This window comes from Fukomys damarensis, unplaced genomic scaffold, assembly GCF_012274545.1.
Source record: "Fukomys damarensis isolate Sample0158 unplaced genomic scaffold, DMR_v1.0_HiC HiC_scaffold_30, whole genome shotgun sequence".
Classification (NCBI taxonomy): Eukaryota; Metazoa; Chordata; class Mammalia; order Rodentia; family Bathyergidae; genus Fukomys; species Fukomys damarensis.
The window spans coordinates 31,961,902-31,985,214 of NW_022900942.1; the positions used below are offsets into that span (position 1 = coordinate 31,961,902).

At 34.0% G+C, this 23,313-nt stretch overlaps 1 protein-coding gene across 3 annotated transcripts in view; it reads right to left on the reverse strand.

The window, feature by feature from the left end:
- Nucleotides 1-23,313, reverse strand: part of Dcc (DCC netrin 1 receptor) — a 1,126,179-nt gene that overhangs the window by 220,920 nt on the left and 881,946 nt on the right. The gene's annotated exons all lie outside the window — the stretch shown is intronic.

Sequence of the window (23,313 nt, forward strand, 5' to 3'; positions counted from 1 at the left end):
CTTCTTATTCATCACAATCTGTGGGTAGTGGCTAAGATTTTGTGCTTTCTCATTGATTTCCAGCAAGTACCAGCATAGTGCAAAGACTCTAGTAATCAAAATTGTTTTTTCAGGCAACCCATTCAGGACCCCTCCTGTCTCTCAGGAACTGTTCCCTGATTCCTATTCCCCAATAAATTTTCTTACTCTTAAAACGTTTTTTCATAGGCTCTTCTTTTACAATTTTATGGCTACATGCTTTCAATTTTATTGTTTTGAAAATTAAATGAAAATATTTATCCATGTTTTATTCAATGACACAATATAGTTTATGTTCTATAGAAGACTTTTGCCACAGTTAGATCAGACTTCATTTTCCAGTCTTTCACCAGGCATCTAAAGTTGTCCCCATTATGGAAGCATTATTTTGTAATAACCTATATTCATGGGAAAGCCTGGTAATGATTTTTATTAAAAGTACTTAACCCATGACCTTTGACTCTTGAAAAATCAATTTTAGTAGGTGTGAGTTGACTTTTAGCTCTTTTATTACTTGAGAAGGAGAATTTAATCCTTTCATTTTTCACAGTGCTCCATTTTAAAACAAGGATTAATTTTAGTTTTCACAGTTTTTGGGGCAGAGAACTACAAAATTTAGCTTCCTTGATGTCTTTCATTCTCTCTAATTATCAAAAAATAACAAAAAGATCTATTTCCCAAAAACGCTTGGTGGAAGAAAATTATTTCCCAAATGCCAGGAAAAGTCCTATGCAGTTGAGTGATATCACAGGTACCATTATTTCATGGGTTCCTTTTCATGAGTCTCACTATTTCATTAGTTTTTCCTTCACTTTCGTTGTATACAAGTAGTGAGAAAATAGAAAAAAGTGACAATCCCACCAACTAATATTTCTCAGAAGTCACATTTCCTAGGCTTCTATTTTTAACTCCACATATATCCTGTTCACTGACATTTTGGCTTCCTCTTTCTACTATAAATTTTAAGGGAAGATAAGCCCACTTTTGACTCTCTTCAAACAGTGTCCAATAAGGACGCTTTTTTGAAAGGATGGTGCTATCTAGATTCCCCATAGAGTGAAGTTGGAGGGCACCATTTAAAAGAAGTTCCTGTAGCAACCAAGAGTGATTTCGGTATAATAGAGCAGGAATCTAAGAATCCTGAAACTAATCTGAAATTAGCTTTAGGCTCTGAGATTTATTCACTTTCTGTATCTTTGGCGACTTGAGTCTCTTATGAATTTCTATGGAGAATGAATAGGTTTCCATTACTCAGGAGACACCATGTAATTTTGCTGGGGCACCCATCACGAATTCTAAAACACATACTTTCCTTTTATCCCTCACCTAGCACATGAGTTCTATTCCCTCTGTCACTACCCTAATTCAGATCTTGATTTGTCTGCTGCCCAGAATCTTACCATACTTAATAGGTTCCCACACCTACAGTGTCACACTGCTCACATGCTTGTCAGCCATCGTCCTCATCAATGTGTGATTCTGAATGAGAAATTTAAACTCTCCGAGTTTTCAGATGTACAGTATGTGCTAATTACTGTTAAGGTGTCTGGATTTCCCAGGTAGGAGCATTGTCTTGCTTCCTGGTGAATGCTTCCTCACCTCGTTAAGTCTGCCTGCTTTCTCCGAGACATTGAGCTCTCTAGGACCATGGACTCCTTTGTGAATCTATCAAAAAGTTCTTTCTCAATACACATCTACCCCTCTGAATGTAGTTATGTTATCTACTTGTTTTCGTATTCTGAACAACAAACCTGATTGGTGTTTTCATTGCGTGCCTAACACATCTCCTAGCCCTTCCAGGCACAATTGTTATCATTACTTCCATCCCTAAATATTATGACCAGTTTTCCTGAATAAGCATCTCTAATCACCTTACTCCTTTGGCTAAGAGTTACGGCTCACTCATGGTAGTTCTGATAGTAGTTGATGGCAGATATCACCAGCCATTAACAGTTTTACAAAGGAGGAATCCAGGCACCACATTAAATGACTCATTGATCTGGAGTCACCTTGCGACATAACTGGAAGATTTGCATGAATCCACAGAGGTAGACAATGAAGATATCTCAAGTTTAAAATGAGATCATCTTACATCGTGAGAAACATCATCTGAAATGTGTTCTATTTCTTGTGTTTCCTAGCTGAAGTAAATGGAGCTAAATTTAAACTGATGTTTGGAAGAAAATAAGCCAATACTTTTTCCTGATCCTTTAATCAGATTCTAAGAGTTCACCCTTCACAATTCCAAGGGAAAATGGGAAAACTACTAACTTACCAAGCTCCCATCATTCCAGCAGGGAAGGGGTCTCAAACCAGTAACTTAGTGCCAAATAGATTTGCAAATCTTCACTGAGAGATCCCCATTGTATCATTGTTCACCGCGACATAGGGCCCTCTGTGTAGTTTGACAGTTTAGCTGTCTGGAAAGATAATATTTCGTATATAATACTACTTCAAATTATTTCTTTGGTTATTTAAAGATGAGGCTGTGAGGTATAGAAAAGAAAAATGAGCAACTGCTGAGAATTGCTTAAAGACGCCTCTGTAGTGATGAGGTTAACAGAAAGAAGTCTGATCTCAAAGTTGCATGTTCATCAATAAATAGTACTGATCTATTTAACAATTAACTCTGAATGTTACTGAAGCTCAAATCCTTGGCACAGATATGTGGAGATATCCTTCAAGTCTTTTTAATTTACAAACCTGGTGCTTATTTTATAAGCTGCTCTACCTAGCATGCAGTTCAGAGTTGTTGTTTAAAAAAGGAAAATTGTTTTGAACATAGAATATATTCCGTAAGTATAATAAGATGCCCAACAGTAATGTACTATTCTACTCTTAGATTTCCATTAATTTGCTAAGTGATAGTAGCAATCAGTTACCTAACAGCATCAATCATATGTCACATGATGGCACCTATTTTTCTACCTTCTTCTGATAGGTGATCGATGAGAAAAACCTTAGAAAATGTAAAATACGGCAAAATATAAAGTGGTACTCGCTTTGAACCACACAAAGGACACTGAAAATGGAAGCACCTTTTCAAAGAGGTGAGTCATCAGGTCACTGTGGCTTCTCTTGTTTGACTTTACAGATGTAAAAATAAATTCATGAATGAGGGATTCTCATTGAGATTGGATTGCTTTTATAAATGCTGAATCCAAACATAACAACCAGATTATAAATCTCTAAAAACGACATTCTTTTATCACTTAGTATCTGTTAAGTGTGTAAAGAGGTAGTTTCTTTGTGGCAATTTTGCCAAATTCTGATGTGTGGCCCATATAAACATGGCTTTCTCTGATTATCAAAATCCTACTGGAGTCAGCTCTCAAATATGTAACCATGTCTTGTATCCATCACGGAAGGAAAAGTCAGTTATCTTTCCTGCCACCTAGGCTTTCAGAATAACTAGATAAAACTAACTCAAAAATCATAAATTAACACAGAAAATGACTCCTCAGTATAACATATAGTACAGCAGAGGGGGGGGGAGAGAAAGAAGGAAGGAGAGATGGGGAGAGAAAGAGAGGAGAGAGAAAATAGAGAAAAGAAGATGGGGTGGAGGCAGAAAGGAGAGAGAGAGAGAGAGAGAGAGAGAGAGAGAGAGAGAGAGAGAGAGAGGCAGCAGTGTTGATAAAAAGCTAGTCTTCTTTCTTAAACTCCTGGATTTAAACTAGCATTTCTTTTTCATGTGGTAATTTGCTATGCATAGCCTCTCATAGCCAGGCCTGTTTTCTTTTAGATCCTAGAAATTGGGAATGTAATTTCTAAGAGGTGTTCACATTTTGACAAAATTCCATTACAATAAAGCGATTTAGCTATTCCCTAGAGTTCATGATAAAGCAATCTTAGGAGTAATACATTTTAGAATTTGTCAGTATCAATAGATTTTATTCACCGGTCCCTAAGTCATTCCCTGGAAGTAAGCTGGATGTTTAAGGAAGCTCATTAACTTTTTGAGATCATTAGGCTCTTTCTCACACTATTCTTTTCTATCTAAAACTACTAAAAGTAATATAACAAATTTGAAACAGGAACAAAGGCAAAGAAAACCAGAACAGAAATACATCAAGGGAGTTATATGTAAAATTATACCTTTAAAAAGCACAGAATATAGGCCATATATCATTTAAACAGAAATATAGTGTCCACCCACTTCTTTTTTCTACTGTTATACAGAAACCAAGATAGCTTTGAGCACAAAAGTGAAAGGAATAACTTCAGGACAAGGGTTCTCACCAGATATTTAAACATCCCAAGTCAAAAAGAAAAAGAGCTTGAATACTGACTCATGCCACATGACAATTCTTTCATTTACATGGTAAAATTTACTTATTAAGAATAACCATGATAAACTCAAGGTGTTGCAACAATCCACTCATACTACAGTGACTAGGACTTTTGAGCTCTTGAAAAATATTTTTAAGACTGTTCAGAATAACACTGTTAAGTTTCACAAAAGAAATTTATACTTCAAAATCTTAAGTAACAAACCTAAAAATAATTCCTAATGTTTGATGGAAGAAATTTAATTGCAGATCACTTCCTTCAGGTATAAAACAATGCCCTTTTTGCTTTTACTTATAACAAAATTAGGCTTGGCCAATATTCAGGTATAAACACGTACAGCTGGGACTATATTAGAGAAGGAAATAAGATCTTACTTGAAGCAATTTTCTTTTTAAAAACAGCAGAAGTGGCTATTTAACGTAGGCATATCTTCAAGCAAACTGTCAAATTAGGCCTGAAGTAATTAATCTCAGAAACCAGCAGGCTTTCAATCTCTGAGCAGCCATCTCAAAGACAGGATTTAACATGTAATTACATGGGACATTACAATGTATTTATGAGGTCATTTGTTACAATGTACAGTAATTACAGAGTACTTACAGAGCTATTTATGTCTCATAAAATGAAGTGAGACTAAATATTTTAATTGTGTTGGAGAAATAAGGGAAAATATTTGAGTTTCAAATGTCAGGTAAGATTATAGGTCAGATTCACATAACTCCTAGTAACAGCTGGCTGCTTCTACAACTACATATTTTGCAGTGCTTTTCTGTAGGAAATAAAGATTTTAGACCTTCTGACAAATATTCCTTCTGAGGGTGAGGTAAACAGAATTGTTTCTTCCTATTTCAACTTCCTAATCGTCAATCAGCTAATGCCAGAAGACAGACCATAGTATAATTTACAACCTATATCGCACTGCCAAGCCATAAACAGCCAGGTGTCAATAGAGTTGTTAGAGTAATAACAGTATTCTACACAATGTTTCCATAAATGCATTATTGTGCAACTAACCAAAGTAAAGTAGTTGTCTTTTTTGTTTTGTTTTGTTTTTGGTACCAGGGATTGAATTTGCAAGCAGGAGGTGGAACCACTGAGCTAAATCCCTGGCCTAAAAATAGTTGTTTTTAGAGTTTTCATTTCTAATTAAAATAGTATCTGCTCAGATTTTCCAGAGCCCTATTCAAACACACAAATGCAAACACACTGTCACTTTTTAAGTGACAATTTTCAAGTTCTTTTTTTTCCCAAAATTTCTTTGCCTCATTTCAGTTTATACTTGGAAATTCTTATTTAGCCTTGCAAGTAGCCAATACAAAGAATTTTGGTAGTTGTTACATGTGAAACATCAGAAATACATTCATGATCAGGAGAGCTAAGGGGGTCTCAGAACTTTATTGCTGAAGCCAGTTGTGATGGTCCAAGTCAGGAAGATCCGAAGTTTGAGCAGAGCCTGGGCAACTCAGTCATTCACTGCCTCAAAATCAAAAATCAAAAAGGGCTTCGGATGTATTTCAGTGGAAAGCCTTGAGTCCAATCTCAATACCAAAAAAAAAATTCCATTTCTGATTTTAAACATTACAGTTTTAAAAAACCCTCTTTTTGGGTTATTAATGAGTAAGTTATAAAATTAATGTTCAATGTAAATCTTGCCAATGTTTACATTCAAAGCTTTATTAATCTATTCAATAACTGTCCTCACAGTGAGGTTCCCCTGAAATACTTTGCTTGAAGTACAGGATCCTTTCTAGTGATAGATTCACGATGCTTCTGCTGAACTGATTTTAATTAAATCTATTAACTAACTGGATATACCATAGCATGCTTTCCTCTAGAGAAAATGAATTTTGCCTTTATTTATAGAATTTATGCGTCCAAATTAAACTCATCATTATCTGAGAAATCTTGAGATGAGAATAATATTATTCAAAGTTTACTTATTTTTGCTCAGCTGTCTCCCAATTATGTGGCTCAATAATTAGAAAAGTAATAATTTTAGTTATAGTATAGGCATTATTTTTTTCTAAGCGTATGCCTGTCTTGTAAATTTCAACAACAATTTTTCAAAAAGTAATATCAAATCTATTTTGTCATGCATCCTAACCACCAAATCACTATAAATATGTGAACTAATTAATGTCTGTAAAGACTGATCAGCAGGTTGACAGTGATACCAACAGACTGCAGCTTCCTGGCAAAACTGGATTTCTAGCAGTGTTTAATGACTGTTATACTTCTATATAAATGTCTCGGAATTTGCCAAATTCAAGTACTCAGGACCCACAGAACCATCTGTAGACCGTTGCCTGTTATTATGCAAATAAACCAATTAAAATTCTCACAGTCATTCAGCAGCCAGTCAGATCAATTCTGATCAACTGTACACATTTTATTTGTACATACAGAAAGCATAGCCCCATCTTCCACTAAAGTTTAGAAAACTCACTGTAGGAATGAATCTCTACAACAAATTCCAATTTAAGAACAGTCAGACATAGTTTACTTTGGAATAAAATATGAGTAACTATCAATACTTCAATCAGCATTTCAATTAGATATGTAATCATTATGCACTTAATTGATTAACAATTAGCTGCACCTGTAGTTGGCTATAATTTTAATTACTGATTACATTGTGGCTGATTATTTAAAATGATATCTGAGCACCATTAGATGATAAAGAAAATAAAAAAACAACTCTAACATAATAAGTCAATTAAAATTGAGATTAAAGCCAATTCAAAAGATTTTTCTTTTAATAAATGTTAATAGATTTTTTCAAAAATATATAACATAGAGAGAAACCACTTGATAATTTTATATACCTAACCTGACATTTTCCTGGGACATGTGGAATTCAGAATTTACTACTGTCCATTAGAACAACACGCATTAGAAAGCAAGCCCAAAGTAACAAAAAGTAATAGGACCCTATTTCTAATCTACTTTGTTAAGTGTTCACATTTTAGAAATTTTAAAAAAGTTTGTTAATCCTTTATTCTGAATATAACGGACTACTAGTTCATAGGCATCCTTGAAATAGATCTTTCATTAATTATTTAGGCATAATAAGAATCTAAACAATTGTTCCAAACACACAATTTTTCTAGAAGAAAAAGTTAATTTCTAACTAAGATACCTTTAAAGTACTCCAAAAATCTCAAACAAATAAATGTTTTCATTTTGCTATTCTCAGAGATAGTTTGTAACAAATTAGGATTATGTCTATGTTCTGAAAGGGACAATAACTGTTCCAAACTTGAAATAAAGAATAAGAAAAAAGTTCTACTCAGTTATCTAGTATGACAATATAATTTTCTGTGGACTGAGGCCCTCACAAAACTGAGGCCAGTTCTATGTAACACTTTCATAGACTCCTTTGTGATTGGAGAAATGACTTATCCTCATTGTGAGTGATGCCTGTACATGTGGTATCCACACTACTGGGGGATGACAGTGGTGAGTGACAACTACATCTGGCCTCCAGAAGAAGGCAGTAAGTACAGCAATGTAACCCTTTCCACGGCTTTAGATATTTCCTTTGCAGACACTTAGAAAACAAAGTATAATGAAAGGCTAAAGTATCTGCAAAGAGCTCAGTTAAGAGCTCTCATAAAGCCCATGGAAAATTCTTGGTGGAACCAATTCCACTTACCTTAATGATTCTTGTATAACAAAACTAGAGTGAAAAATGTGGTTCTACCTAAGATAGGTTGTTTTTGAGGAGAGTGGAGAGGGCATAGAACAGAGTTTGTTAAACTATTGCATACAAGTAAATAGTTTAACTTGGCATGAAATAAAGTATCAGCTATGAAAAATATGCTTACTTATATTTATTTGCTTCAGCCCAGGAAAATGGAATGAGAATGTATGTAGTTCATAGGCTAGGTATATATTTTTCCTCATAGTTCAAAGTTTCCATTTGTCGCCTTGTCTTTTTATTTTCCTAGAACTTAAGATCATAAAATTTCTTGCTTTTATTACAAAATCCATAGTATCAATAACATTGTCAAAAATTTAGAATTCATTCAATAGTGTTGAAGGTACTGATGAATAAAAATTGTAATGGAACTCTTTTCATTTAGTCTGATTTCACTTCAAATCACTGCTTTGGTCTTTGTTGCTATCAATATATTAATTGCTGTAATTCTTAGATGACACGGCTTTGGCTTGATTTTTGCATGGAATGAGAAAAGAAAGAAAGGAATGCCAGAGAAACTAAGTGATAGCTTTCCAGAAGGCTGACAAGATATATATACATTCCTGCACACATTGATCATTTAGAAGTGTAATAGCGCTCTGTGGTTTAACTTTCATTTGTATAGATGTTTAAAAGTTCAACGTATCTCAGTATTTCTGCTGTGGTTTGAAGCAAATCTAGAAGAATAATAAAATAAACATAAACCCAAAGATAACTTTTGATATTCTAAGTTTTGATTAATACATATTACCTATTGTCTTTGTCTTCTAAATTACATTGAAATATTATGAAAACATCTTCATAATAATATAGATCAAAATACTTAAGTTTCTTTCCTTTACCAACATTTGAATAAAAGATTCTAAACTTAAAGTTGGCAGAAAAGAAATGAAGAAGAAAGGTGAGAGAGAGGATAGGAAAAAAAAAAAGCATTCTTTTATTCCTTTCAATTAATCAGAATACACTTGTTGGTAGGCAGAGTTGGCAACCTCTGTCTTATCTTATTTGGGGTTATCATGTTCAAGCAAATCCACAAGTAAACATTTCTTCTCTTTCCCCTCAAATTTATTTCGCTACTTCTGGCTGGATACTGTTCATTTTGCTCTATATTTTATGATTCATGTGAAATATTGAGATGCTTGAACAAAAATCTTTCCTCATTCCCTGATCTGACTGCAGGTTAGTTATAAAAACATTTGCTTTGTAATAATTAGGCCAGTGTTGACTTATTTATCCCTTCTTTTGTGTCCTACCTCATTCTTTAGTCAGTACTGAGTCATCTAAAGACCATGTAGCATAGCCACTGAACATTGCCGAGAGGCAAATGACCAGAAGTCATCACAGAACATTCTGTGCACATTAATTTTCTTTTTCTAGATTAATGACTAAGGTTATTCAGTGTAGGCCTTTAAATTTTGTACCCGGTGGCCCTTGATTAATTAGAAATATATTTTTTTGTTTCCTGCACAAAATCAGTATCATGAGACTACCTGCTATCATTTGTGCATCTTATGTCTTCACATAGAGATAAAAAAGTGTCTCTATTTTCACTTTGTTTCCTTCCTCTAAATATTTGAGTATTTATAGAACTGGTTTTTAAATGAGGAATAGTACAAAGTATGTGGAACAACATTAACATGCAGAAATTATTGATTTCTAGTATTCCATATTTATGTAATATATCAATAAAATAAACTCCAAGAATTTCAAATAGCTTTTCCAATTTGACTCCTTTGTTGTATTTATTTTGGAAATGAGTATATAGAGCCAAACTTACTATTATTTTGGGGGGAATGGATTACACAAATGATTGATTTTCTAAATCTCTACTTCAGAAATATTTTCCAATAACCCTTCTTTCTCCTTCAAAGGGTATTAAGGGAAGATGTGCAAAGGTATATGAGTGGTGATGATACTCACATTATTGGTCCTACACCCAGGTGCTCTGGTCTAAGCAACTGGATGGTAGAAGGAAAGACAGACTCAAGTCAGCCTGACTTGGATTTTAGTCCCAGCCCATTTCCAGATGCCTCTCAATATACACTGGGGTATGTCCCAGTACAACCATCATCAGGCGGCAATGTCGTAAATCCAGAGTGCACACAATATCCTCCCTATCCTCCTGAACATCACAATTTAGGAGCACTACACTGTCCAGAATTGATTGTTTCTCCCTTGTGATAACATGGCTGTGAGAGATCATCCTTCTGCATTTGAAGGATATACTTTCTAATCAATATGTATTCCTTTTGCACTACCATACAATAAATAAATAACCTAAATCATGGTAAGTCAAGCACCATACTAGCCACATGACACATTTTAGTTTTTAACCTTTATTTTTCACTAAAAATTAAAAACAAATGCATACATAGAACTCCAAAACAAAACAAAACAAAAGAAGCAAACATAACTAACCAGAAAATAACCCCACAAAGTCATTTTAAGAATTATATATGATAATGTTTATCAAAATACAAAATGTTGTAGGTGGTGAATAACACTATTCTCCCTGCAACTCATGAATTTACCAGCATCCTTAAAAGACTGGTAACAAAAAGATGAACCAACTAAATGAACTAAGTATTCTTGTTTTCATTTTCAAACTATTGTATTTAGGTCACAGCCCTCCAACTTCTCCCTCTATTGTCCTGCAACTAGTCTGTACAATATTTCGTAGTTGTACTTTGGGTTTCTGATATGTTTTATATATGTTAATAGGAAGTAAAACTTTCTGGGAATCTTAGTGAAGCTACCGACACTGAGAATTTTAATGATGTACTGGTAAGTTGACATTCAGAAAAACAATAGGTAACATCTGACAATTTCTATGGGGCTAAAACTTTTACTGTGGCCAATTTCAAGCCACCAATATAGTTTAGGAATCATGTAATAAAATTCCTGAATATTTAACAATTGGCATTTGTGATTAAGTCTCAACCTAGTCCATGACTTATCAAAAAGACTATGGAGTCAGTTTGTCTTCACAAGGCCCTGAGAGCTGAGGTCAGAATGGGACATGTTTAGATTGAGTAGTACATTCACACTGGTAACAAGGAACTTGGAGACAAATCTTTTGTCTGATTCATTGCTTTGATCTTCTGTAGTGTGCTTGTGTAATCAAAGCACATAGAAGTAGAAAGATGAAAACTCAAAGGCGCTGTGGTACTCTTTTATAGTTGATCACAATTTATATTAAAAATCAGAAGAAATGACATAAATTAAATTTAGAAGGAAAGTATTAATTGTTGTTTAAGAATAGTCCTACCAAAGGTCCAAGACTCCAACGGTGAATGTAACTGTATTGTATACCTAAAAAGTACCAGTAAACTCAATGAAAAAAAAGAATAGTCCTAGTTCACTAATACTTAAAATACATCTAAAATCAAGAAAGGCATTTAAAAATAAAAAATCTCTGGCAAACAGTCTTGTTTTGTAACCACCCTTAGGAGTTACATATATTGCATTTCATTATACGATATATACTGCATTATGGTACACATGTTTAAAAAGCTGATGATCTAGAAAACTGCAAAAATTCAAGATTCTGACAATCCCACAAAACTACCACTACTCTCCCTGAAAAATAAGTATACGAATATAAACTTTGGCTTGTTTCTCAGGCAATTTTTGAAGGGAGGTTCTGCACAAGAGGAAGATCACACATGGCTACTTATTGTCTATATAAATATTATAAAAATATAATATTGTCTACATAAATATTTAAAATCAGATTATAAAATAGGAGATCTCTGATATGAGGATACACAAATGGCACTTTTTTCTCAGTAACAGGAATGAAACCACAGCTTCACACATACTAGGCAAGCACTCTACTACCAAGCTAAATCCAAAGCACAGGTTAGAATTTTACTAAGCGGCTAATGCTCAAATGGTTCTGTGCTACAAAAATGGTGATTTCATATAGTTCAGTCTAATTCAATTGTCTCTGGTCTTCATTTCCTGTGATGTTTTAAGTGAGGAATCAGAAGCTAATAACATTTTAGATATTCTAGCCTGAGAGGCACAATGGCAAAATTCAGATCCAAAATTATCATATTGTTCAATCTTTCCAATATATTAATAAATATTGGTTTTGAAAAAATGAAAGTACCGCATACTAAAGGCAACCTGACACAGATAAAGTAACCCGCAAGCGAGCTTGGTAACACTGCAAATAAAACAGGAGGTGGCTCATGAGAAAAAGCATAATTCTCAATAGGGCCAGGGCATGCATCTTCATTCTGCTCAAACATCAGGTAAATATTCAAATTCGAAACTAGAAACAAGATTTTACATAACAATGGAGAAAGACACTCACCCACAACTTCATGAAATTTTGCTTTTCAATATACTGTTCCAAACAAGTAACAACCACCATAATCAAACCTACAAAAATGTCTGAAATACAAACGAAAATGAGATTCTAGGCTACTATAAAATAAAACCAGCACTGGGAAAAAATAAGTATCAAATCTAAATGAGAGTTACAAATAAAAATAGCAATTTGCATATGAATCCATTGTACATTATAATTCATATTCATTCAATCAACAGTCAAGAAGTAGTGCCATAAAGAGATAAAATACACTGGCTTCAAAAGAAAAAGCAGAGTTTTGTGACACACTTCTACCGCTTAACAGTTGTGAGATCTGGGATGCACATAATTTACTCTCTCTGGGTCTCAATTTCCCCTTCCAACATGGAAATGAAATCACCAACCTGGATATATTGTGAAGACCACATAAGGAATGGATGTAAAGTTATTGTGTGTCCAATACATGAGTCAAAATGCTGAAGCAAAATTGAATCATCAAAGAAAGATATTGGATTAATTTCAAGGAGAAATGGCATAGTCGTATTGTTTGGTACTTTTTATATTATAGAAGACTTTTGAAAATTAATAACAGAAACACAGAGGAAACAAAAAGAAATTAGTTTAAGAAAGAGCACCTGCTTTATTTCTACCACATTCATGCAGACACAGTAAATATTAACCTGTGTCAACTAAACGAATAACTAATTATAAGAAAGCCCTTTATAATGAAGTTGGTAATTTCCCAGAAAAGATGTTGATGGTATGGTGAATCAATTTTGCATTTCCCACATGTAAAGCACACATGAAAATTTGCTAAGAGACTGTTAGTCTACAAAGCAAGGGATAGTTCCAGTCTGAAACAAAATTTTTCTTTCCATAAAAAGGAAAATTCTAGTACTTTTTACAAAATGAGAACAAAACTAGTTTCCACATCTTATGTTCATACAATTGTCAATATACTAAAAAAAAGAACCCTGAGGCTAATTATTAAGAGGCCTTAACATGCCAGACATTGGCATGCCTGCATTTTTGCTCAGATGTTGTAACATAATACACTATACATCTATCATGTAACTGTGGATACACTTAAATTTTGTTATCTATTCAGTTCACCAAAAAAGTCATATTATTAATTCTCTGTTCTTTTAATGGAAAACTGAAAGGAGATGCCTATTTCAGCCTCACTTATTTATATATCTACAGAATATCTAACCACAAAAAGTAAAAAACTCGTAGTCACTACTCCTCCTCCTCCAAAAGTTCAACAGGCCATTCCCTTTATCTTTGGAAACGTGCGCAGGAACTTCCACAGCAGAAAAGAGCCATCATATGGACGATCATAGCTCATGGCTTCACAAACTTATGAAGCAAAGAACCAGAGTCTCCCTGGCCGTGAAGATGACAATGTGGCTGCTGATCTGCTGTGTCGGCTGATACACAATGGAGCTGGTTTTCAGTAGAGTGAGGGCTTTATTTTTTGAAAAGATCAAAGGGTCACTTGGGCACAGCCCATTGGAACAGGAAAGATTTCATCTGGAGATGAGTTTGCTGATTTTTCCATGCAGCTAAATCATCAAGATGGCAAAGAAGAGAAGAGGAAGAGGCATGGAAACAATTCTTTAATCCTCTGCCAGAAATTGAATGAGACAAACTCATTCCACAAAATTTTCTAATTTTGTCAAAATTATATCTGCTGTCAAGTCAACTCTTGGAATGCTGAAGCTCTAGTAAAATTGACAGTGCTGGCTGAATATGCAGGTCATGCTTACATTTGGCAAGCGAACCTGGTTAGTGTACAGAATTCCATCTGAAGACAAAAGCAAATGAAACCCTGAGATTGATGCAGGAGGGAAATGATGGAGTCTCAGAGTATATGCAGTGGTCCAATGGCAAAACAGGTCTCAGTTCGTTTTCTGGCTCATATTCACTGCTGATATTGAAGCTGGACAGAAAGTTTTTCTGTGGCTCTGGCTGTTATCTGAAGTGAAATGTACCTGGTAAAATGATTCATCTAGAGTTTCCAGAGCTCCAAATTGCCACTTCAAAAAGCATGCATAGCTTAGCCAAATTCACTCTAAGTATGTCAAATACAGACACGGTCCAAATCCCCAAAAGACTGACTGGTAGTTAAATTGACAGCTACCTGTATGCTTCAAATTCAGCTTTTGCCTTTGTTTCCTAAGTATCTGACAGATAAATTTTGGTTGGCCTTTATTTTAGATGTAAAGCATAGATCTGTCTAGTTCATTTGTATTCTAACAATCTCATGGACCTCATAAAAAATGTTAAAATAACTAAAATATTCTGCAGTAAATTGGAAAGAGATCAGAAATATTAATCTTTAGGTAATTAAATACACTTTGGTATGCATATGCAAAGGATTTTTTTACATTTTCAATCTCATTTGCACTCACTGATTTTACCACATTCCAATTCTCTTACTTGTCTGATTCTCAGTGCTCTTTTTTCCCTAGTGCCCAGCACTGAGTAGGTAGGGATATTCCTTAGGATACCCCTTCTAGGTAACTGTATTTTAATTACTGACTGGATTTAACTATTACTCTCAATTAGTGTGTACCGAATGTCTGGCACTGTATCCAGAACTGACCCAAATCTCATAAATAAATTTCTAATTGGTTTCTAAACATCTTAAACTTAATGTGCTACTGGTACCTCAAACACAAAATATCAAGGATAATATCCTATTTCCAGCCCACATTAATTTTGGCTCTTTCCTCTCCCGGGTTTCTTTGCATTGAGATAAAAGATCCTTTGATTTTTATTTCACGTGACTTGCATGTATCACACCAATAAACTCCAAATGGTCCATAATCTTTTCTTCTTTTGTTAATCTAGGTTTTGTCAGTTTATTTTTATTTTTAATATTTTTATTGGTAAATTTTAGATATGCAATATAGTTACATTCATCATTGGGATCATTACCTTTACATGACAGATCTTGGTTCATATTTTTCTCCATTCCCCAGCCCTCCCTTAACCCCATCCACACGCTTCTCTGTTTACAAAGATTTTGTTTCCATGTTTTTTCTTTTGCACATATATTTTCTTTTCCCCTACCCCTCCTACTTCCTCTACTCTTTTAGACTTTTTCTCCTTATTACACAGTATAAATTACACATTTTGATCATTATTTACACTTTTAGTTTTTTCACACCAGAGAAACTATTCGTATTTACACGTGTGACTTACTAACTTCACTTAAGAGCATGGCCTCAGTGAACATCCATTTAGCTATAAATATCTCTAATTTCTCTTTCTTTATGGCTGAGTACTACTCCATAATCTTACAGGATCATACAGAATTAGGAGTGTCCTAATTGGAAAGATCACCAAGAGGGGGATTTAATATATTATATTAAATATAATATTATATTATATTATATTATATTCCTGGAAACTCAGAACCAAAACATTATTGTCTCTAATCAAGATAACACAAGGACAATAAGGGATGAAATACAAATTCATTCGTGATCTGTCTAAATATATAAAACTTGGAAATAAGAAAGAAAGTTACAAAATTTTTATCATGACTATTCAGCAGGCTCTTACTCATTTAATTCTATAAAGTTCATTTTCATGAATTAACTGTTTTGTATTGGTTTAAGAACTTCAATTTAGTGAAGTTGTATGTTGCCCTATAGCTTTTCTTTGAAGAAGAAATGCAAATAACTTTTGTTCAACTGAGTAGAACATGCCAAAGTTTATACTTTATTACTCCAAAAGACAATAATCAATTTCATAACTATTCTAACAATTTTATTCTAAAATTTCTTTATTAAAGTGCCCATTAATGCCAGCCTTGTCACCTTCTGAGTTATTAATTAAAATGAATAAAATCTTTGGTATGTTTCTTTTATACTTGGATGGGAAGTAATACTTTAAGCTGTTGAAACTTATGCTCCATTAAGCTTGAAAATAATGGCTGATTTCTAAGAAAGCTTGTTTAACTACCAAAAATATCTTCATTTGCATTGCTGGTATGATATAAAAGATGAAAAACTATTCTAACTTCAAACTATTTTTTTAAAAATTAAAGTTAACATCATTTTATCATCCACATTGAGAGTGACGACCCACACATGTGCTTTAGCAGAAGACTCAAAACAACAAAACCACAGGACATTGAACAGGAGACACCCACTAGGGCAGCCTTTTAATCTTAGTGAGTTGTTGCTCATTATGATTTCATAACCTACATCTCAATATGTTCATGTTTTGAATTTGACTACAAATAGGTAGTCTTTGGTAAAAAGCTTTTAGCTCCAATTTTTTTCCGGGATGCACTATCATGCAGTGAACTAAAGGAAGCTAGCAAACATTGAGTGAAATGACTACCATTCTAAGACTAATTAAAGACATCTCTTTCTCTGTGACATGCTTATTCAGATTATAAAATTCAAAACTGGGGATAGTTAGAGTTGACTGAATTTTCAAAAGGTTAATATAATTTGTGGTAACCGCAGTGACTGAGAGAAGAAAACAAAATCAAAGCTTCTCTAACTCTACTGAAAAACAATCCTTACCTTCTCAAGGACTGGTGTTGCAATAATACCCTTTAGCTCAGAGACCAGCACTGACTAAATATGGGCTTATATCATTCCCTAATAATTTCTGGAATGCATATTTTATCAGGAAGGCAGCTGAATTTTCAATTAATTCCACTGTTCCATAAAGTTGAAATCTTTCCTTTATTTTGTGCATTCCTCACTATCTTGAGAATGTACGTGAGACACAAAATACTAATTATCTTTATTTGTGAAGACTGGCAATTTAAAATTTTCAGTACAGCTGGATTTTATAGATAGAGAATAACATTTGAAAGTTGTAGTTAAAACAATACTCTTGTGTTTTTTACCTATACTCAAGATGCAACTTTCTAAGGCTCAGTGCTTCCTACACTGTCAGGAGCATAAGAATCACTTGAGAAACTTGTTCCCTGAAGCTGTGGGTTCAGATGGACTAATCTGAGCCTGAGAACACATTGCTGGTGGGATCCTAGATGAGGCTGCTGCTTATACTGCATGATAAGAGATCACACTTTGACCTGCAAGTGACTGCATAGTTTACTTGTAAAGCAAATGGCAATTCAGGTTTATTTTTTCTGAATGAAATTAGGAAGCAAGCCATCTAATATATGTATAAGAACTTAAATGGGATTTTCAAACTAATTTCTTCCACTTTTGCTAAGGACACTATCCTTGTGAAAATGCAAAGTAATTCAGTAATTTCTAATCTGCCATAGAATTTACAGTGACAGCTTTCCTCACAGACAAACATTGAATCATTTTGCCTTTGAAGCTTCTCTGTCAAAACAAACCAAACTACTATCCAAACCTATCTCTTCCTTCATACCGTTATACACCTCCCACATATGTAAAAGTAGCTCTTCTATATTCTTGTCTGGTTTTTGTTTTCCCATACTTAGAAAGCCATTTTTTTTTTTTCTTTTTGGTACTGGGGATTGAACTCAGGTCCTTGCGCTTACAAAGCAGGCCACCAAACCGCTGAGCTAAGTCCCTGGCCCTGGAAAGCCTTTCTTTTATTTGCCACTATACTTCCTCCCTAACATCAACTCCAGAGTCACATTCGCATTAAAATTTTCTTCGATCTTCCCCTCCCTCCAAATTCCTCCTTTCAAAGTAACAACTTATTTTGTGCTCCCACAGAATACTAAGATATACATACAACTATATCAAAGCAAATCATGTTGTAGCTAAAAATCACAATATATAAAGACAGATATTCATTCATTCCTCCAAATGATCCATGCTTTTTATGTTGAAGGAATATAAAGGCAACCAAGACAGGCTCTTTTTCTCAAGGAATATAACATTTTCATGTGGGAAGGCAAATGTACTGATACAAAGAGAACTTAACTACTGAGAAGTGGTGTAAAGAAGAGAGACTGAGGTGGTGTGATCGAGCAACGGGGTGGGATAGGAGAGATGCTGGTACAGCGATACCCTGAGACAGGAAGAGACAAGATATACATGGCCATAGACATGTCAGATGCTGAAGAAATGGAGGTGGATGAAAGACAAAGGAGAAGACTGGGTGAAAAGTAGAGAGATGTGATGCTCTCGTGATAGCAACAAGTCAATGCTCACACAAATGTGTTAGAAAAGACAAGATTAATAATTGGTTTATAAGAAATTCTTAATATCCTTTCTGTCCCTCTCTGCCATGAAAGAAAATGTGTTCCAAGAAGGAAAAAATACATGCATATGATTTGCATTTCCTGTGTAACATCTTTAATGAGTCTTGTCTAAAATAAAATCATTCTTTTATATACTGACAACACATTAATGTGTTTTAAGTATTTATCACTACGTTTGAAGATAGCCTTATATGGTGCATATGCTTCTGCTACAATTAGAGAAATGGCTCAATTTTTTCGTTGTCAGAAATGACAGACATGTCAGGAACAGCAAGTATCAATGGGGCTTTTGGACACCTGAGGTTCAAAACACATAATTGCCATCCAAACTGGAGATATGAGACACGTGATAAAAAACAGGGAGGTGAATTCTGTGATGTCCTCAGAGTTCTGCAAACTTACTTCCTACGTAGAATCACACGTAATGACAACACATCACAAGCAATTCTACTTAAAGTCTTTATAAAAGTAACATTGTCTACCATAGTGAGTTTGTTTCCAACAGACTAAAAGAAAAAGAACTGTAAGAAGCTGACTTATAACCTGACTCTGAGATGCTGGATGATAGAGGAACATCAACTCCTGAAACTTAGTTCCTGTACACATGACACGATTGATACAACATTGTAATTCTTCAGTAGAATCAATACCAGTCCATTCACACTTTGTCCTTTTCGGATTATAAAAGGATTCCAATTTATAAATATAACTGTATATACCCGTAATTTAGTTAAAACATTAAATATATGATAGTGTCTTTGCAGACCTTTGTTTTTGTTTTCAGTTTTCCTCCCATCCTCCATCCTCATTTTTTAAGAAATATAATCACATCCTTTCAAATTTATCTTGCTGCTTGTCATTGATGCCTCTTTTCCACATTCCTTAATTAACTCTTTTCCTCAGGCTTGCCCAGGGCCCTATTGATTTCTCTCTGCACTGTGCTATCAGTGGGAAGTAGCTGCTCCTCAATGACTGTGCAACACATATGCTGGTGTCTCACAGATGTGTGGAGCCACACCTCACATCTGTGAGACAGTTTATTTAGACAAGTGGGGTGAGCCCTGAAGTGCTGCTGACTTAAAAAAAAGATTTTTGTGGAAGGAACTGTGGTTGAAGACAAGTAGCAAAAAGAGATGACTGATGAGGTCAAATACAGGTAGAAAAGGTATAATGTGTAGAAGACCAATATTTTCCATGGCATGGAAACCTAGTATAATCAAACAAAGACCAAATGTATTTAAAAATAGCTCTCAGATAACATCAAGGCATTTAATATTTAATTTTAAAGTAGAACTGAGTATCAATTTTTTTCACCCAAGGATTTTTAATTGAAAAATGTGTTTTTCAAACAATAGTTTAATGACATATGTCCCTTAAGTTCTAACCAGGTCATAACTAGCTAATTCTATCAGTCAAGTTTTATTTGGCTGAACTCACTTAACAGTATTATATATATATCATCCCAAGAGAATTTTGACAGTCATGCATAATTCATTTTTATGACCAAAAAAATCACTCAAAAGAGCATATACTTTGGGCTTTGTGGGACTGAGATTATGATGTCTTAAATATAATAATAATAATATCACTACATTTAATTCACAACTCTGTACCATTTGTCTGCATGTGGCTGATCTTGCTGATCTTGAAAATGCAGGGATAATCACACACTAAATTATTTCCATTTAGTAATGGATCATTATTTCTCTTTTACTATTTCCCACTGACATTTCCAATCAATAATTGTGTTTCTTTTCTCACCAGGTTAATTTATATTTTTCCTGTGTTGACCCTTTTATTTATCTCCATGTGAAGCTTAGAGAATCATATGACAATGGGTGGTGATATTTAAATGCTCTTTAAAGATAATAGCTTTTCTTAAAAAAAATCAAAGATATCAATTGTTTGAAGCTTATTTTTAACAAAAAGGTTAAGAAGTAAGTACAATAAATACAATATACTTCCAAAAAATATACAAAGGTATATTATAGAGCTCATAACTGTTTTTGGCCCAGGGTAAGCACTTAATGAACATATACCAAAGGAATACATGAGCCAATGAGTGAATGACTTCTATGACAGAACAAAAAATGACAAAAATAGTGATAAACACACCATAAACAAATGTATTCACCCTAATTCATCCTGTAACTCAGATGCATTTTGTAATGCGAACTAGGACAAAAACACATATGTGTTGTATACAACAAACACACCTAGTAAAAAAAGAAGCCCATAGACTGAAAGTGAAAGGATGGAAAACAATTCTCCATGCGACAGGAGCCCAGAAAAAAACAGGGGTAGCAATCTTATTTGCAGACAAAGCAAATTTCAAAACAAAACTGATTCTAGTATTATTGATGTAGGACGGTACTGTATCAAACCTCTGTGAATGTAAAATATCTTGTACCTGCTTTATGATACATAGTAGCGACTGTGCTTTATCAGAGCTATATATAATGATATTACTCTAGAATGTTCTCTTTCCAGACGATGATTAAGATGCTAATAAAAAAAATGGTGCCAGGTACCACAACAGCAACAGAACTTTGCACTTTTCTGGATATTATTCTTTTCTTTGTTTTTTTTAACAACTTTTTAAAACAAATTAACCAGTCAAATCTGCCAAAATACTAATTACTAGTCATTCTGAAGCTGAGACAATTAAAACATTTTATCACACCACAGCAAACTAAAAGAAATTAGTGTGAAGCCAGTAGATGGTATACAATAGTTTTTTCCTAGGAAAAGGGTTTTAAATAGAAAATAACTTGTCCACTAGCAATAAAAACAGGCAAAGAAATAATAGATTCAATGATCCTTTACTATTTCCAATGATACCAACCTAGGTTGACTAAAAGAGACACATGTTGGTAGGCAGCTACAAAGGTGCTAGCCAATGAGCATTGCCACTTATTTATATTCTGCATAATAAGTCCCTCTTCTGGAATCTGAGCTGGACCTACTGATCTGCTTCTAATGAATAAAATACAGTCAAAATGATTGTTACAAAAAAGGTTACAAAGTGACTGTTGCTTCTACCTTGAGTTCTCTTGTTTTATTGGCTTGCTCTGAAGAAGTCAGCTGCTATGTTATGAGCTTCTCTATGGGCAGATCCACATGGCAAAGAATGAAATGGCTCTGACCAATGGGCAGAGTATCCAGGACCTATCCACAGCCAAGTGAGTCAGCTTTGAGGTAGACCCTCCCCAGTCAATCTTGGAAGTGAAACTAGAGCTTTAGTTGACACAGTGATTGATGGTAACCTACAAGGGACTGTGAGCCAGGGCCACCCACCTGCACTGTGCCTGAATTTCAGACTGAAAAAGAGTGAAGACAATATGTATGTTACTTTAAATGACAAAGTATTATGGTGATTTTAATGCAGTAATAGACAACTATCACAGATGGCTTCTTTTACTTGTTAGTGATGTAATTAAAAATCACCTTCAGACATTGCACCTGTATCCATGAAGGATTGCTTAGAAAAAAAAATCATTCCATAGCGTTTGCTATATTATAGACAAGGAAGTGTTCATAAATATGAAGTAAAATACTTCAGTACTATATATGTGCAACACGTAAGTGTAATCTTCTTCTTAGAGCAGCAAAGTATCTAGTGCCAAAATGCCTGATTTAGCAATGAGCTCTGATACATAATTGCTGTACTCCACTGTACTAGTTAATACCATTTTTGTTCCTCCCTTTCTTCAACTATAAAATGCATAATATGTAGATACTTCATAAGACATTTTGAGAATTAAACACATTTGATGCATTTATAACAATACCTGACATATAGTAAGCACAGCAAATATATTGTTTGTATTAATTCACATTTAAGTTCTGAAGATTTTCATAATTTATGAAAAATATAATAAATCCTTAGTAATATGTCCAAAATCTAAGGAATAACTTATCTGTATAATCTGCAGAGTTGAAATCTATAAAGTCATATGACATAATACTTAAGGATAATAAAGCTACCAACTCACCATATGTTATTTTTGGAGATAATTATATTTTCTGTATCATTAGCACTAAGATAAAATTGAAAGCAAAGGGAAATATTTAATTTCAAAATTTTGTGTTCTAATCATTTTAGGATAAAGCCTCCCAGCATCTGAATCCCAAAAAGCAGGCTGACTGTTATCTCTTTAAACAAATCTCCAAAATAGTTATTTTAATTTTAAGAGCTGTCAAGAATTTAGGATTGTAATGATATGAGTAATCATGTATAATTATGTTTTAAAGATGATTTTAAATACTTTGTTGTTCTTATATAAAATATTTAGCACTTTGCTCTTTCCCTAAATAAAAAGCAAAGAATCACAAAACTTGCAAGTAGTAGTTTTTTATTATAGTTAAAATACTCAGACTAACATCATCAAAGCATCTTATTGCAAATTAAAAATTCTCTCAAATCTCCTAAAATATTTAAACAAAAGCACTCTTGGAGCCAAAAAGTGATGGGTACCATTCTTTTGAGACAAATGATCAAACTAGAGTTAGTTTGTGTCTGTCCTAAGAAATGAAAAGACTCAAGAAATTTTTCCTTTTCCTCCTATCTTGCTACAGTTAGGTTATTACTGTTTATAAAAGTATCCGTCCTTCCACTTAAGGTCCCCAGACTGAATAACATGATGGATTTGTGCATGAGAACGAGAACTAAATTTTAGAACATTTCTATTAAACTTACACGACCAGTGTAAAAACCTCTTTCAATTTTCCAAATGCAAGAATAATTAATATGTGAATTGTTACATTGCATTGGGTAATACTGAGATCTTACATCATTATGAA